This window comes from Haemaphysalis longicornis, unplaced genomic scaffold (assembly GCF_048455015.1).
Source record: "Haemaphysalis longicornis isolate Haplotype H1 unplaced genomic scaffold, Haemaphysalis longicornis Haplotype H1 scaffold_7, whole genome shotgun sequence".
Taxonomy (NCBI): Eukaryota; Metazoa; Arthropoda; class Arachnida; order Ixodida; family Ixodidae; genus Haemaphysalis; species Haemaphysalis longicornis.
The window spans coordinates 119,404,305-119,418,832 of NW_027526422.1; the positions used below are offsets into that span (position 1 = coordinate 119,404,305).

At 45.9% G+C, this 14,528-nt stretch overlaps 1 long non-coding RNA gene across 2 annotated transcripts in view; it reads right to left on the reverse strand.

Moving 5' to 3' along the window:
- LOC144146886 (uncharacterized) overlaps window positions 1–5,724 on the reverse strand; it is a 41,401-nt gene extending 35,677 nt beyond the window's left edge. Inside the window, exons 1-2 of one of the 2 annotated variants that reach the window (XR_013317752.1) lie at window positions 5,592–5,724; window positions 4,002–4,090 (exon numbers count right to left, since the gene is read on the reverse strand). This is a non-coding gene — a long non-coding RNA (uncharacterized LOC144146886). The remainder of the gene's footprint in view (window positions 1–4,001; window positions 4,091–5,591) is intronic. The other variant, XR_013317753.1, reaches the window with a different exon arrangement.
- Window positions 5,725–14,528: the final 8,804 nt, after the last annotated feature.

The following is a 14,528-nucleotide window of genomic DNA, read 5'->3' on the forward strand; positions in this document are numbered from 1 at the left end:
CGTTGTCTAATGCTGCTAATCGGCATGAAGAGCATGAAGAGTGTTATTCCCAGCGGCTATTCTGGGCATCCAATTCGCATTTTTTTTTATTCGGAATCAATGCACTTTTCAGCGCTATCCATGTGATTCATTGGTATCGTCCTCAAGGAGCAGTTGCCGATTGTGCCTCTTCCACCAGTTACCTCCAAGAACACGACTAACGGTGCAAGGCTTTTACAACAAACACTTGTGGGTGATTCACAGCTTTTCAGCCGACAAAAGCGTCGCCACCCAGACTATTATATACCCCTGTACACTTGAGCACAAGTGAGCACCTTCGTGCGCTTATTTTCCATTCTGAGCAAAAAGCATTCCCCAGCGGAAAACTTGGGCACCACTTAGAATCAGTATGCTGAGCTTTCTTCGGAGGTGCGGGACAAGTCGACCGCCATCCCTGAAGGACCAATTGCCGATAGAGCTGTTCCGAACCTTATATTTGTCCCGGACGCGTTTTCCCAAACCATATCCCGTAGGGGCCCAGGCCGACCACACCCCTAAAGCAGGGGCGCAGCCAATGGGGTTAAAAAATTGCAATTTTTTAACCTCCTTGGACGCAGCACCGTGACGTCTCTACCTATATGTGCGCGACTTCATGCGAGGTGTATTTTTTTTTCTTTTTCCCCCTCCCCTCGTTTCGGCTGCTTTGCGGATGGCCGATGGTTTCGCTCCGCGGGCAACTTGTGTTGTACTATTTATATTTTTATTCGTGCTATTTCTTGCTTATACATTTGTATACTTTTTTCCGTGTGTGTGGCTTACAGTTGAGGCACGAGCTGTGACACAATGCTGGCGAATTAAAAGGCCAGACACTACAGAAATATATATATGTGGTAGCTAAAAATGCGTCGCAGGAAACAGACACAAACTGCTCATCTATACCCATCAGTGGATCTCTAAAAGTGACAATTTTTTGCCGCTATTTGGACTCCGAGATCACTGTCGTAAAAATAGTGTGCCAAGGAGATAACTTTTTTACTTAGTTTTATCTCTGCTGCGACTACCGTGACTTCAAGCTCACGGGCAACTACTCATTAGTCCCAGCGAAAAGAATATACGTATCTGAGTGAGTGTAACACTGCATTAAATGAGAGGCCATGGGGCCCCGGGGGAGCAAGGATGAGGAGAAAAGGGGAAGGTCATAACTCGCACAATGAACCCAGTTGCAGTCTTGGGGTCCTAATCGCAAAATGAACACATTAAAGTCAGTCAGTGGCAGCAAAACGCACAGTTCACACTTAAATGTACAGTTCACACTGTGGACAATGCGGTTCACACTGGAAACAGTGCACTCTGCAGACAGTTCACATTGTATACCGAACGGGAAAGTCGGCCAGGCTGCTACACCAATTTGTAGAGTCTGTTTTCAAGGGCGTACTCGGTAATTGCTTCTAGTGCGGTGGGATCGTCACGGACCCGACTAACATGTTCCTTTTCAGTCGCAGGGGCGGGACCTAGAGTTAAAAGCTGGTGGCGATTACGGTCGAATAATGGACAGAGCCAAATTAAGTGGTAACGATTTGGTGTGCCTTCCCGATTACAGGGGGGACATCAGCGCCATTCGGATCCTGCTGGAGCTGTCTATTTATAAATAACGTATCTTATGCAGCAAAATGTCTGTGTGCATGAAGCACAAATTGTTAAAAATAACTAATCGACATTGGTAACAGCGTGAGTGGTAGCACGCATGATTACTGATAGCAAACTCGGCCTGGTGGCTTCAGTGAAGAGAGTGTGGTCAATAGCCCTGTACAGAAGACATATATCAAACTCCTCAAGTACTTCAGTTGCTGTACAATCCAACTATTACTTAGCCCTTGGTTGGTATATATTTTCGATATTGTTTCCCTAAATTGTTATGACCAGCAGTGCAAATTATGCAGAATTCATGACCGAGTGTAAAACGTGTGCGTTTGAGCTGGTGTCTTTCTTATCAATGTATCACCCTTGCAAGAACGATCACACCTTCCATTGCTGTTAACAAAATGTCAATGTTTTCCTTAGTGGCACTGTTCCTGATAAAGAATAATGCAATGAAGTTAATGTTAACGAAATTCAATGTAATAGTGCTTATGAAAGTGCCAAAATGTAGCAGCTCATGCAGCTGTAATATTTCGCAAGAGTAGGACAGTTTGTAAATGTAGTCATGGGTAATTGGCTGCCTTTCTTGTAATCCTTACCTGCAGCACCGAATCGTGTTTCGAGCTGTGTATATAGTGAAAGAGCACCCAACTCAATTGTATACCCTTCTGTGTGCTGTAGAATGAGCTTTCAATGAGGGTGTTCGCTTTCCGGACCGTGTATAATGGCCACATGCGCGTGAAAGCGTCCATCCGCGCGCGCGCACTTCGAGCACCGAGTCGAGCGCTTATTTAGGAACACGATCGGAGGTCAGCGTCAACTTGCAGGTGCGCAAGAAGAGCGCGGAGAGATCAGGGGCTCAGGTACAAGAGGTTAGCTTCTACCACATGTGCGTCAGCTTCCCCAGCGCCGCAGGCCAGCCCCGCCCACGGAGCGAAACCATCGGCCGCCTGCCAAGCAGTCGAAACGAGGGGAGGGGGAAAAAAGAAAAAATCCACCTCGCATGAAGTCGCGCACATAAAGGTAGAGACGTCACGGTGCTGCGTCCAAGGAGGTTAAAAAATTGCAATTTTTTTAATCTCTTTGGCTGCGCCCCTGCTTAGGGGGTGTGGTCGGCCTGGGCCCCTACGGGACATGGTTTGGCAATACGCGTCCCGGACATATTACACAAAGTTCCTGCTGGATGTCATGTGGTAAAAGAACTACCAAAGGCTCTGAGCGGCAAACGTTGCTAGTACAGATGGAATTATATCATAGAGCGTTTCAAGGTACAATTATATATACGCTCCGTTAACATCCGTGGACGTTGAGCGCTTTTTTTTTCTTTTTGCACTGAAATATAGTCTGAATGAAGTACAACTTTATGCCGTAAAACCTTGTTACGGCTCACTTTTTATTGCTGTTAAGTCGTTATTTTAGTGCAGAATCACCCAACTTTGACCTAAATCTGTTAAAATTGCGGCTCTTGTGGGGCCCATTTTTATGAAAAATAAAATTACTTTCCCATACCGCAATATTTGTCCGCTGTTTTCATTGCTAGTGAAGAATGTGCCCTAAAATACGCCGCTCAAGTAAATGCGAATTTGGCCTATATATGTCCAAACAAGAGTTCTTGATACCTGTATATGCCTACATGACTTTCAGTGTCTATTATAAGCTCCGAAAGCCTTGATTTTCCGTGCATAAAGTTCCGGTCTCTGCTCATAAGCAGTATGATATACCATGTAGAAATTGAGAAGTTAGGATCGGCGGCACTTAGCGTTCTTTACAGGATATAGAACGGAGTGGCGGCCGTGCCTCGGACGCACTGGGTCTAAATGTCGCTGCTCAAATAAGCAAAACCCCTTGTCTCCTCTTTTTTAATGCAACATTTAAACGTCATATTAGACGCCGCAACGCCCTAAATGCGATAGACTTGCACGAAAGATCCAGGAAGAGTTCTCACATTTATCTGCCTAGCCAAGGTTCTAGCATTTTTTTTCTTTACATTCGATGGGTGGATTATAACTAACCTCCCTCACTGTACATGAACATAATGGCATTAATTCCCACTTTCATCAATTCCCACTTCAATACGTTCATCCGCTGCCAGAATGATCGAGGGAAAAACCTCTTGATTTCCGCGAGGCAGGGGTTTTTCCAACTAAAGCACAGCAAACTCGGTATGTTTTAGTTATTACCGATTCTCATAAACCCCGGAGGGTGACCTTTCCGTTTTGTAGGTATGCACCGAAAACAAGAAGCTGCACTCGTTACCAAGGTGTTTCTGCGGTGCGTAGGCCTCCAAATTGGCTTTGGCAACCATCAGTGGGAAAAGGGCTATGCTCTGTGAGCGGAGCGGCACTGCCATAACATTCATTTGACAAATGTGTACTAATTCTTACAGCAAAGGCAGAACAGCGTCGCTGTCAGCTTCATGATTCCGCTCCGGCTTTGCCTCGACGTCGTTATTTTTCTTGCAGGTTTCTGTTTGCTGCAAAAAGACACGACGAAAATATACATCTTTTTCAGTGTTTACGGACAAACTAGTATTTAGTAGTGAGCTTTGGGAAGCACGAAAAAACAAATGGCTACAAAGCTTCAGCTTTACTACAGTTGTTGCACCAACAAAATAATGTAAACAAAACCATTACGCCAAACTTTTTTTTTCTGTTGGATCCCGTAATTTCATGTGCAAGTTCCCTCCCTCCGACCCATATGATACTCATTAAACAAAAAAACTTAAACTGTCGAGCAGAAAATTATGCGTAGTTTTTTAGCTTAGGTGCAGAAACACTTTGTACAGTTCTATCTCTACAATTTTAATTACATATACATTTCGCAAATTTTATAAAACTCGAAATAATACTAGGACAGGCACTCATCCGCTCCAAATACAACCGTAACCCGATTTGAAGACAGTGTCAGTTCAATAAAACATGTTGTTGGACGATTTGGTTCATGATTATGAAACAAGGTTTAGCGCAGTTACGACGAGGATGGCGAAAAACTGAACGGGCGCCCCAGCCTTTCAAACACGTCTTCGTCGTAACTGCACTAACCCTTGCTTCGTAATCAATTCCAGTTCTTGCATCAGCATCTTCGACAAAGTCCCCGCTAATAGTGGCTCCTTTTGATCGCTAGTGCGCACTTTTAAAGCGTAGCTTTAATGTTCTCACTGATGCATCTGTAACGAGAAAACACCCTGCTGGAAAGCCAACTTTCTTTGACAATGATAATGAATGATAGTGAGTGAAGTGAAAGAAAAAAACGCGTCCCTTGACCGCACTCCAACACGGACTCCAAGCCGCTGTCTATCCGATTGGCCAATTTCGACATAGTCGACGAGATTTGGAAAACTAAGACACAACCAAAAAGTCCGTCACGAGAAGGCTTCGCGCTCAACCTTCGTCGTCCCTAGACAGAGGGATACATGATTTTTATAGCACCCTTTTTTACGATTTTTAAAATGCTGTTTTATGGTGTTTTCTGTGTTTCCTTCACTCACGAGGTGTGAGGTCATTATATAGTCATTTCATGTGAGGTCATTTCACATTCCCGGGAGCAATAAAGCGTGCTCAGTTGATAGCCAGCGCTCGTGCCTGTGTCTTCTTTTACTGTTTTCGTTTCAGCGCAGGTTTCACCTTATATGAAGAACCAACTAGCCTGAACTCAAACGTTAGTTGTATTGCAGCTTATAGCGGTACGTGTTTACCTATATATGGTTTTGCTAGAATAACCGGTCCTGCGTATTTGTAATCGTATATGAAGTAGAAAAACTCTACCTCGGGACATCTTTTTCTCGTTTCTCAAGGCCCGTGAAATTAAGTTCAAATTCCCATTGGAGAAATATTGTAATTTAACATCCCATCTTGAAAGCGCGACGAAATGACGACACACGGGCGTTTTCGCTTTGCACCTTCATCTGAAAAACATCGGGGGCTTGCTACACGGAATGCTCACGTTCATACGATTACCGCTTCAAGCGTACGTACCTGAAGGTCTGCGTAGACCTCTGGGAGTGCCGGTCAGTACAATGGGAAGGTAGTACTGCCCTCAGTTTTTAAACACCCTCAGCCTCTTTTTATGCCCGAAGCCAGTACTGCACATTACACCAGTCACGTGATGCTTCCCTGCCTAAAATAACGAGGTTCCGGGAGTATCTCTGCGCGCACTGAGCAGTACGCAGAATTAAAACAACAAAAAAGCGCATTTAGGTCCCGGACGTGCAACTGTGCACCGTACATATATCATGATAATGAACCAAGCGTACGCGTAAACAAGGGAAGCAAAACGACGAGAGTGTGTAGAACACATGCTGGAGGTTATTTATTGCTCTCTAACTCGTATGTTTACGAGATGAGTAAAGGTCACTTCTGCTGAATGGTTTTGTTTTGTAGCTGCTTTAGTACCGTCGCCGTGATGGCTTACAGTGCACCAAAAATAACAATGAGCACGTTCCGTCTTCTTGCAATGCATGCTACGGAATCCCTCTGAATGGTTCCTGGTTGCTCTGTGTATCTCGCAGTTATGCTACGAGCTCCTTCCCCCCTTACAAGGCACCATTCTTTTGACATAGATGTCCAGTTGATGCACCTTCGCTTTGAGGCGCGTTTTACCGCCGCACGTGATTTTGAATTGGCTCTAGAACCAACCAAAATGTGACTTTCCGGAGTGTTCCTTTTTTTGCGCAGAGAAAGAAGTAAGACGATAAAAACTGCCCAAAATAGTGCCAAGAAAAGTAGAGGCACATGGCGCAGTCCGGCAGACGTGGTCCTATGTCTCTTTAATTTCTTCTTGTGTCCACGTCTTTTGAGCAGTGTTCATTGTTGTGATGAAAGTTTTCATTCCGCTAATGCAGTAAGGAACATCCAAGATATGTATATCAAGTCTGTCTTGGAACAGCGATTTTTTGCTTTATTTGTGGGCTCAGTTCCAGTAGAACCGATTTATGTACCGTTCCCGGACTTAGTTCCAGCTAATCCAGCCGTCCCGCCCCCCCTCACCGTCCTGGTAAAATGAAGGGAGTGGGAAGGAAAGCAATACGCAAGAAAAAAAATATCTCGACATGAATGCAGATCACTTCTATTTTAAATACGCCTGCCAACTCTGCGTGAAAATCCGCGTCCGCTACTCCTACGCGTGCTTAGCTGCATGATTTCCACTCCACGGCTAAAGCTACCGCAGCTCTTGTTTTTCCACACTGATGAAAGAACAGAAAAAAAGTGGTAGACTCTTCCTATGCCGCCAGTACCCGTTGCCGGCACAAGTGCCTCGCTTTGACAAACACGTCCAGCTGCGGAAATTTCTGTCCTTTCTATTAGCTGATTAACAATTTATGGGTGCACAGCCAACATCGTGAAGCTACGGCAAAAATTAAGAAGAAAATGGGCGCATATACATAAGCACCCAGCTATGCGTCACCGTTGTATCCGGCTAGAATTTTACGACGCCGTTTCCGAGCATCAGTGGGCGATATCAACCGTCCACAAATACCATAGGTTTAGAACTTCCGTACCACAGCTAGTTGTTTTAAAACACCTGCTCTAAGGTCCGGAATACCTCTATGCGTCATGCCTGGCGTTGGCGTGCATGGAGTTGATGTATGGAGATTATATTTTGCGTACAGCAGTCCTCATGCATACATGCATGCATTCATGCATACCTAAATGTATACATATATGCATGCATACATGCATACATACATGTCAGAGAGAAAAAAGCCGATTATTAGATGAAAGCAGAGAGGCATGCCGCAAGTCGCCTAAACGTGCTACTCACCGAAGATGGGGAGAAAGGGGACGGGGAAAGGAAAGGGGAGATTCTATATTTCTGAAAGCTCTTCTTGGACCATGGCCCTCCCCATTATCTCAGAGAAGTGTTGGTTCAATTATTTGATTATTTAAAAGACATCGTGGTCGCAGAGACGATTTAAAAGTAAATATTCTCATCCTGCGAAACCATCGGCACTTTTACGCTACGCCCGAAAAATTTCGTGTTAAATTGTAATTCATTAGTACATACATACATGCACGCATACATACATGCATACATACATGCATATATACATGACAGAGAGGAAAAAACCTTTCACTAGACGAAGACAGAGGGGTCTGCTGGCATGTCGCCTACATGCTACTCAGAGGAGATTCGGAGAAGAGGGATGGGGAAAGGGGGGATACAATATTCTTGAAAGCCCTTTTGGACCATGGCCGTCACCATTATCTCAGAGAATTTAATTATTTACAAGACATTGTGGTCGCAGAGACAATTTACAACTAACTATTCTCATCCTGCGAAACCATCGGGACTTTTACGCCAGCCCCGAAAATATTCGTGTTAAATTCTAATTCATTAGTACATAAATACATGCGCGCATACATACATGCATATAGTACACATTGCAGAATGAAAAAAAGCTTTTTATTAGACGAAGACAGAGAGGTCTGCCGGCATGGCGCCTACATGCTACTCAGCGGAGATGGGGAGAAAGGAGACGGGGAAAGGAAAGGGGAGCTTGTATATTTCTAAAAGCTCTTCTTGGACCATGGCCGTCCCCATTATCTCAGATAAAAGTGTTGGTTGCATTATTTGATTATTTACAAAACATCGTGGCCGCAGAGACGATTTAAAAGTAAATATTCTCATCCTGTGAAACCATATGGACTTTTACGCCACCCCCGAGACTGCTACTATATCTAATCGACCCTTCCAAAAGCAAAACAGAAACGAATCACATCATGCGAAACGTAATTCACACCCACCCAGGGGATTCTGCTCACCACATGAAGCCCTTCCAGGAGAAATAGCTCCCGGTCTATCCCACAACCCCACTACCTCCATATACAGGGCAGCCCAATGTTAAACTGGATGAGGGCATTTACGTTCACGAAGTCAAAGCGGTCGTTCACATCATCAGGTGCAACACTGCTCCAGCAGGGAACGGCATAACAAATAAGCTGCTGGCTAACTTAGATAACCACTCTACTATTGACCTCACGGGCCATCTCAACACGGTGTGGAGGTCAGGTCGACTCCCGAAAAAATAGAAGATGCTGAAGTGTGCCTTATTCCAAAGCCTGGAAGACCACCTAGCACAGGAAATCTACGCCCTATCTCTCTAACCTTTTGTTTGGGGAAGCTATTGGAACACATCATCCACAAAGGCTACAGAACTATCTCGAACAGCACAACATGTCTCCTCATACCATGTGTGGATTTCGCAGTCACCTCTGTACCCAGGACATCCTTCTTCAACTTAAAGAAGAGGTCATGCTTAAAGCCTCCCAGGACCACCCAAAAGCCATACTAGCCCTAGATTTAAAAGAGGCATTCGATGATGTCAGCTACACAGTTATACTCAAATAGCTAAGCAGCCTAAACTGCGGGAAACGTACCTGTACCCACGTTCGAGACTTCCTTGACGGCCGAAAAGCTAATCTCAGGGTGGGTGAACCGAAATCAGATCCCGTTTACCTCGGAAACAAGGGAACACCCCAGGGTGCCGTCCTGTTCCCCTTGCTATTTACCATAGCCTTCATTGGTCTCCCTCCAGTCCTGGCTGCCGTACCAGACATACGTCATGGATTATATGCGGACGATGTTACCATATGAGTCATTCATGGATCAGTAGGGGACATGAAGAACAATATGCAACAGGCGGTTGACATAGTCATTCAATGTGCACGGCAGTGTGGCCTAGAATGCTCCCAGCAGAAATCGGGGCTGCTGATCGTTTCAGCAAGGAATAAACTCCCTCCTGGGTCGCCAACCATCTCCTTACACATGGATGGCCGTGTAATTGTTCTTACTCCACAAGTCAGGATTTTGGGCATGCTTTTCCAAGCAGTTCGTTCGAACATCCAACTGTTCAACAGACTTAAGAACACCATTGAGCAAGTATCCCACACGATCTGCAGGATTCGTACCAAGACGAGGCATATGCCAGAGGAGGATGTACTAAGGCTGGTTCATACCTTCGTCGTGTCTAGGGTAACTTGCTCCCTCTCCTACGCCATACTCTCCAAGACCAAAAAGAACAAAGTGGAAGCCCTGTGACGCAAGGCGTACAAACTAGCATTAAGACTACCTGTTACCACCTCAACGCAGAAACTCTTGCGGTTGGGAGACCACAATACCTTAGGTGAACCGTTCGAAGCCCAGCATTTGAGCCAACTCTTACGCCTCAGCACTGCCCCTACCGGTAGAGCCATTCTGTCTCAACTGCAACTGCGCTCTCCTCTGCAACACCCGCAGGCCGATGCGACTCAGCTTCCCGATGATGTTCGCAAGTTCATTGATGTGGCCCCACTGCCACGCAACATGCATCTGACACATCACGAGGCTCGTAGGGAAGCCCGAGCGAAAGCTACTCTAAATCTATACGGCCGAAGCTCTGCCACAGTCTACACAGACGCCGCTTCAGATCCCGGGCGAGGGGCTATGGCCGCTGTGGTTTTTACTACGGAAGACCTCGTTACACTTGCATCAATTCCTACCACCCACTCTCTGCAGGCGGAGGAAGCGGCCATCTCCCTAGCGATTGCACAAACTTCGGCAGAAATAATAATCAGAGACAGCCAACAAGCATGTAGAACCTTCTTCAACGGTTGCATACCATGACCTGCCAGAACATTTTTTCTCCAGCATCCTCCTCGACATCCCGTAGACATTATTTGGGCTCCAGCCCACTCAGCCGTATCTGGAAACGAAGCTGCCCACCACCGTGCCCGAGAGTTGACCCACCGAGCAAGCCAGGAGCTCGGCGAGCAATGGCATGTCTGCCCCCTCTTGTCGTTCCACCAAATCACTCAAAATTACCGTCTGGAACGAACACTATATTTTCCTGTGCACAAAATCCTCACTAAAGAACAAGAGCGTCATCTCCGAGGCATCCAAACACATTTCCCCACCCTACTAGAGCCCACATTCTGGCCCCCACCCTGTACTCCTCGCAATGCCGCTTCTGCGAGGCTCCGGGAACCCTCTACCATATCATGTGGGGCTGTGATAAGAACTCCTACCTACGCCTTCTGCCCTTCCCCTCCTCTCCCTTGAGCACTGGGAGAGAGCACTGTCCAGCTTGGACCCTGACGACCAGCATAGACTGGTACAGCGAGCCAGAAGCCGGACGGACTCAAGGGGTCCTGGAATGAGGACTCTTATCCAGGGCTGACTAATTTAGAGACACGTTTATTCCTCCTCCTCCTTCCCGAAAAGTGTCGAGTTAAATTCTAATTCATACGTACCTACATACATGCACGCATACATATATGCATACATACATGCATGTATACATGACAGAGAGAAAAAAAAGCTTTTTACACGACCACAAGATAATTCTACTCTCACTGTGGACATTTGCGTGTGAAGCCTCCATAGTGCGACGCACGTAACCCCCTTCCCTTTTCCCCCTCCCACCGCAACAGGCCTAGTGCCGTCCTATTCATAATAAATGTTACAACAATATTAGACGAAGACAGGTCTCCCGGCATGTCGCCTACATGCTACTCAGCGGAGATGCAGAGAAGGGGGACGGGGAAAGGGGAGCTTGTATAATCTTGAAAGCTCTTCTTGCACAGTGGCCGGTTCCATCATCTTAGCGATAAGTGTTGGTTGCATTATTTGATTATTTACAAGGTTACATACATTCAGATGTACATACATACATGCCTACATGCATACATACATACATACATACATACATACATACATACATACATACATACATACATACATACATACATACATACATACATACATACATACATGCATACATACATACATGCGTACGTACGTACGTACGTACATACATACATGCGTACGTACGTACGTACGTACATACATACATACATACATACATACATACATACATACATACATACATACATACATACATACATACATACATACATACATACATACATACATACATACATACATACGCACAAGAAGCATACGTCCTGCAAGTAAAACGTCCAATAAAACAAATAATGTTAATATATATCGGCCAACTATTTGATCTATTCAATTATTTGAGAAATCCTGATCATTGTACCGTCGCTAAATTAGGCATGCACTTATGTTACGGAGGCAGGACTTCCGTCGGTTTTGACAGAGCTTGTCGCCGTCCGTGATGGCTTGTGCGCCACCGGCTCTCGTCTTTGTGTGGCCCCATCATTTTGCCTGATCATATACACGGATTCCACTCATGCTACTCAGAGATACGGCGTGCAGGCGTACATTAGACATTACATGCGATGTGCACCGGATACTGAAATCGTTCTCGTGCCCTATTCACATCCTGTGGGCCCGCCGTATAGCACGCCCACACCCATTAATGCCGACTTGGCCGCTCATCCCCCGCAAGTAGTGTACCCGTTCCCGCTTCTGCAGCTGTCACTGCAGGACACTCTTCTACTTAAAAAAAGAGTCTCTTCGGAGCTCCACGCGTGCGCATCTTCATCCGTGTGGGATGCATCCTGCTTAACCCTCCGTGAGGAGGTCGCCCTCCGGAGAAAGAATTCGCCTGGGCGTTGCACTACCGCCTACTGTTCGTGCAACATGAAATTCTAGCCCTTCCTCCGACACGGTAGAAAGCGCGACAGGACGGGGACACAAGAAGGGACAGTTGCACAGGTCGAGCGCTGAACATCAACTGGGGCTTTATTGACGAGAAATGCAACAAACATATAAATGCGCCGAAAAGCTGAAAAGAGACGGATGGTGCAGCTGTCACAAAGAATGTGACTGTAGCTGTACATTGGCTTTTTCTTTTGAGTGCAAACCTAGAGAGGGTGTGCTCACGCAATCGTCATTTTCCTTGGTAATACAAAACGCCTCGAAGATTTCTCTTTGCTGTTGCGCCCTAAACGTGCGAGGACGTGTGTTCTCTGAAAGTAAAGCGTGAAAGAGCACCGCCGGCGGTGAACTGCCAAATGTTCTTCCCCCGACAATGAATTTACGGCTGCGAAATGCTCTTTCAATCGCTGATTAATGCCCGTCTGTCCGACGTAGCATTTTCCACAACCCAGTGGAATCCTCGATACCACACCGACTTTACATTCCACGAAGCCTGTAGCGTGCTTTGTTGTGCAGCCAGCTTTTTCAGCTTCTTTGTTCACTATCATGCACACACGTGCAAGCTTTCCTGGCGCCGATGAAATTCGGATGCCGCATCTTCTCGCCACTTCCTTCAGGCGGTGGCACAGGTTGTGTACGTAAGGCACGACCACAGGCCACGCCCTCTTGCGTTAAGGTTTATTCAAGCTGCCTGTCCTCTGAATTTGCATCTTTAATCAGGCTTCCACAATGAAAGCCAACCATTCTGCGGGAAAGCCAGCGTTGCACAGACGTCGTGCGTGAGTGCGTGCGTGCGTGTGCGACATTTGATGGTACCAAAAAATATGGCGCACGGGCAGGCTCTGTGCTATCCAGGAAAGTTTCCTGGCAGCCAAAGAGGCTGCACAAGGATGCATTATTTGGAGACGAGGTGTGGCTCGTCACTGGGCGGCGATGGGAATGAAGCACAAAGCAGCACCGCGGCGGCTGCGTGGAGCCATTGTTGTTGTTTTCCTAAAGAAAGCAACTGCGTTTTATGAAGCTGAGGATTTATGACCCAAGAATAAAATTGAATTTAATTATATTAATAAAATAAAACAAATTAATAAATGTAAACTTGCGGTAATAAATAGTAATGCTTTCACACTTAGCACGTAATCAGCCTGAAGTGTCCCTGCAAAACTTTTATTTCGCATCAATTAGTGTGTAATCGCTTGCCTCCCATAGAAAATACTCTGCAGTAGTTGGCCAAGTCAACATTTACGAAACCATGGAAAACTGTCAAGTTGGCCAAGTCAACATTCACGAAACGAACCTACATTTTGCAGTTGTTTTTATACCGACCTGACAGAAGAACGAACAAACCCGAAGCACTAAAAAGTAAAGCCAAAAACACTCCTGTTTTTTTCTTCGAACCTGGTTTGAACCGGTTTGAACCGGTTCGAACAGGAACTGAATGGTGCTCGGGAACCGAACCCGGAACGAACCCGAAAGGCTAGAACCCGAAACTGAACCGAACACTAAAACATTCGTGTTCGACACCCTGCTTTATACAACTATAAATTTGAAAGCGTTGAAAAAACGCAATTCTTGGAGCCAGCGAAATAGTTGCGCCTGGATGTTACGGAAGCGTTGAGAAAGCCAGAGCTCATACACGCTTTACTCGCTGTGGGACTGACGATGACGGGCTGTCGAATACATTGAGCTGATCAATTAAATGGTTTTATCTGTTCATAGCGTGTTTATAAAGGAGTGTATGAGTGATGAAATTCAGTTCTATTAGCGTCTCTGTCTTGTATCCATTTTTCAGTCCCTATCTATTCTTTGCGCTCAACTGTTCAGAACAATGAAAAGGAGACTGCTAAGCGTCAGGCTGCAAACGGTGAGCGCCAGTGATAAAAGCGAGAGCACGAAGTCTACCTCTAGAGAGACAAACGAGAACATCAGCTCCAGCGGGAAAGACTCCAGCAGGAGAAAAAGATTGAAAGCACGAAATCCAATTCGAGTAGGAAAAAGTTGAGCTGTCCACTTGGAATTGTCGAGAACTAAGATTCATAGCGACAGCAGCATGCAGTCAGAAGCGATTGAGCGACTTACGTTTCGAATGAGTGGCCCATGCGACCTTACAAGGCCGTGACAACAATAAAAAAACTGACAGCAACCATGTAGTTGATAAAAATTACGCCCACCTCCCCTCGCGGGAACCCTGGTGTGATGCAACGCATCTCATGGGAGGTTCCATTGGCGTTTTCCATCGTATTGATTACGCTTATAGCAGGGATTCTCACGCGAAGGGGAGGTGGGCGTAATTTTCCATTTCCACCATGCAATGCATATGCAGTACACGTATGCTCAGGTACGGTCTTTATTAC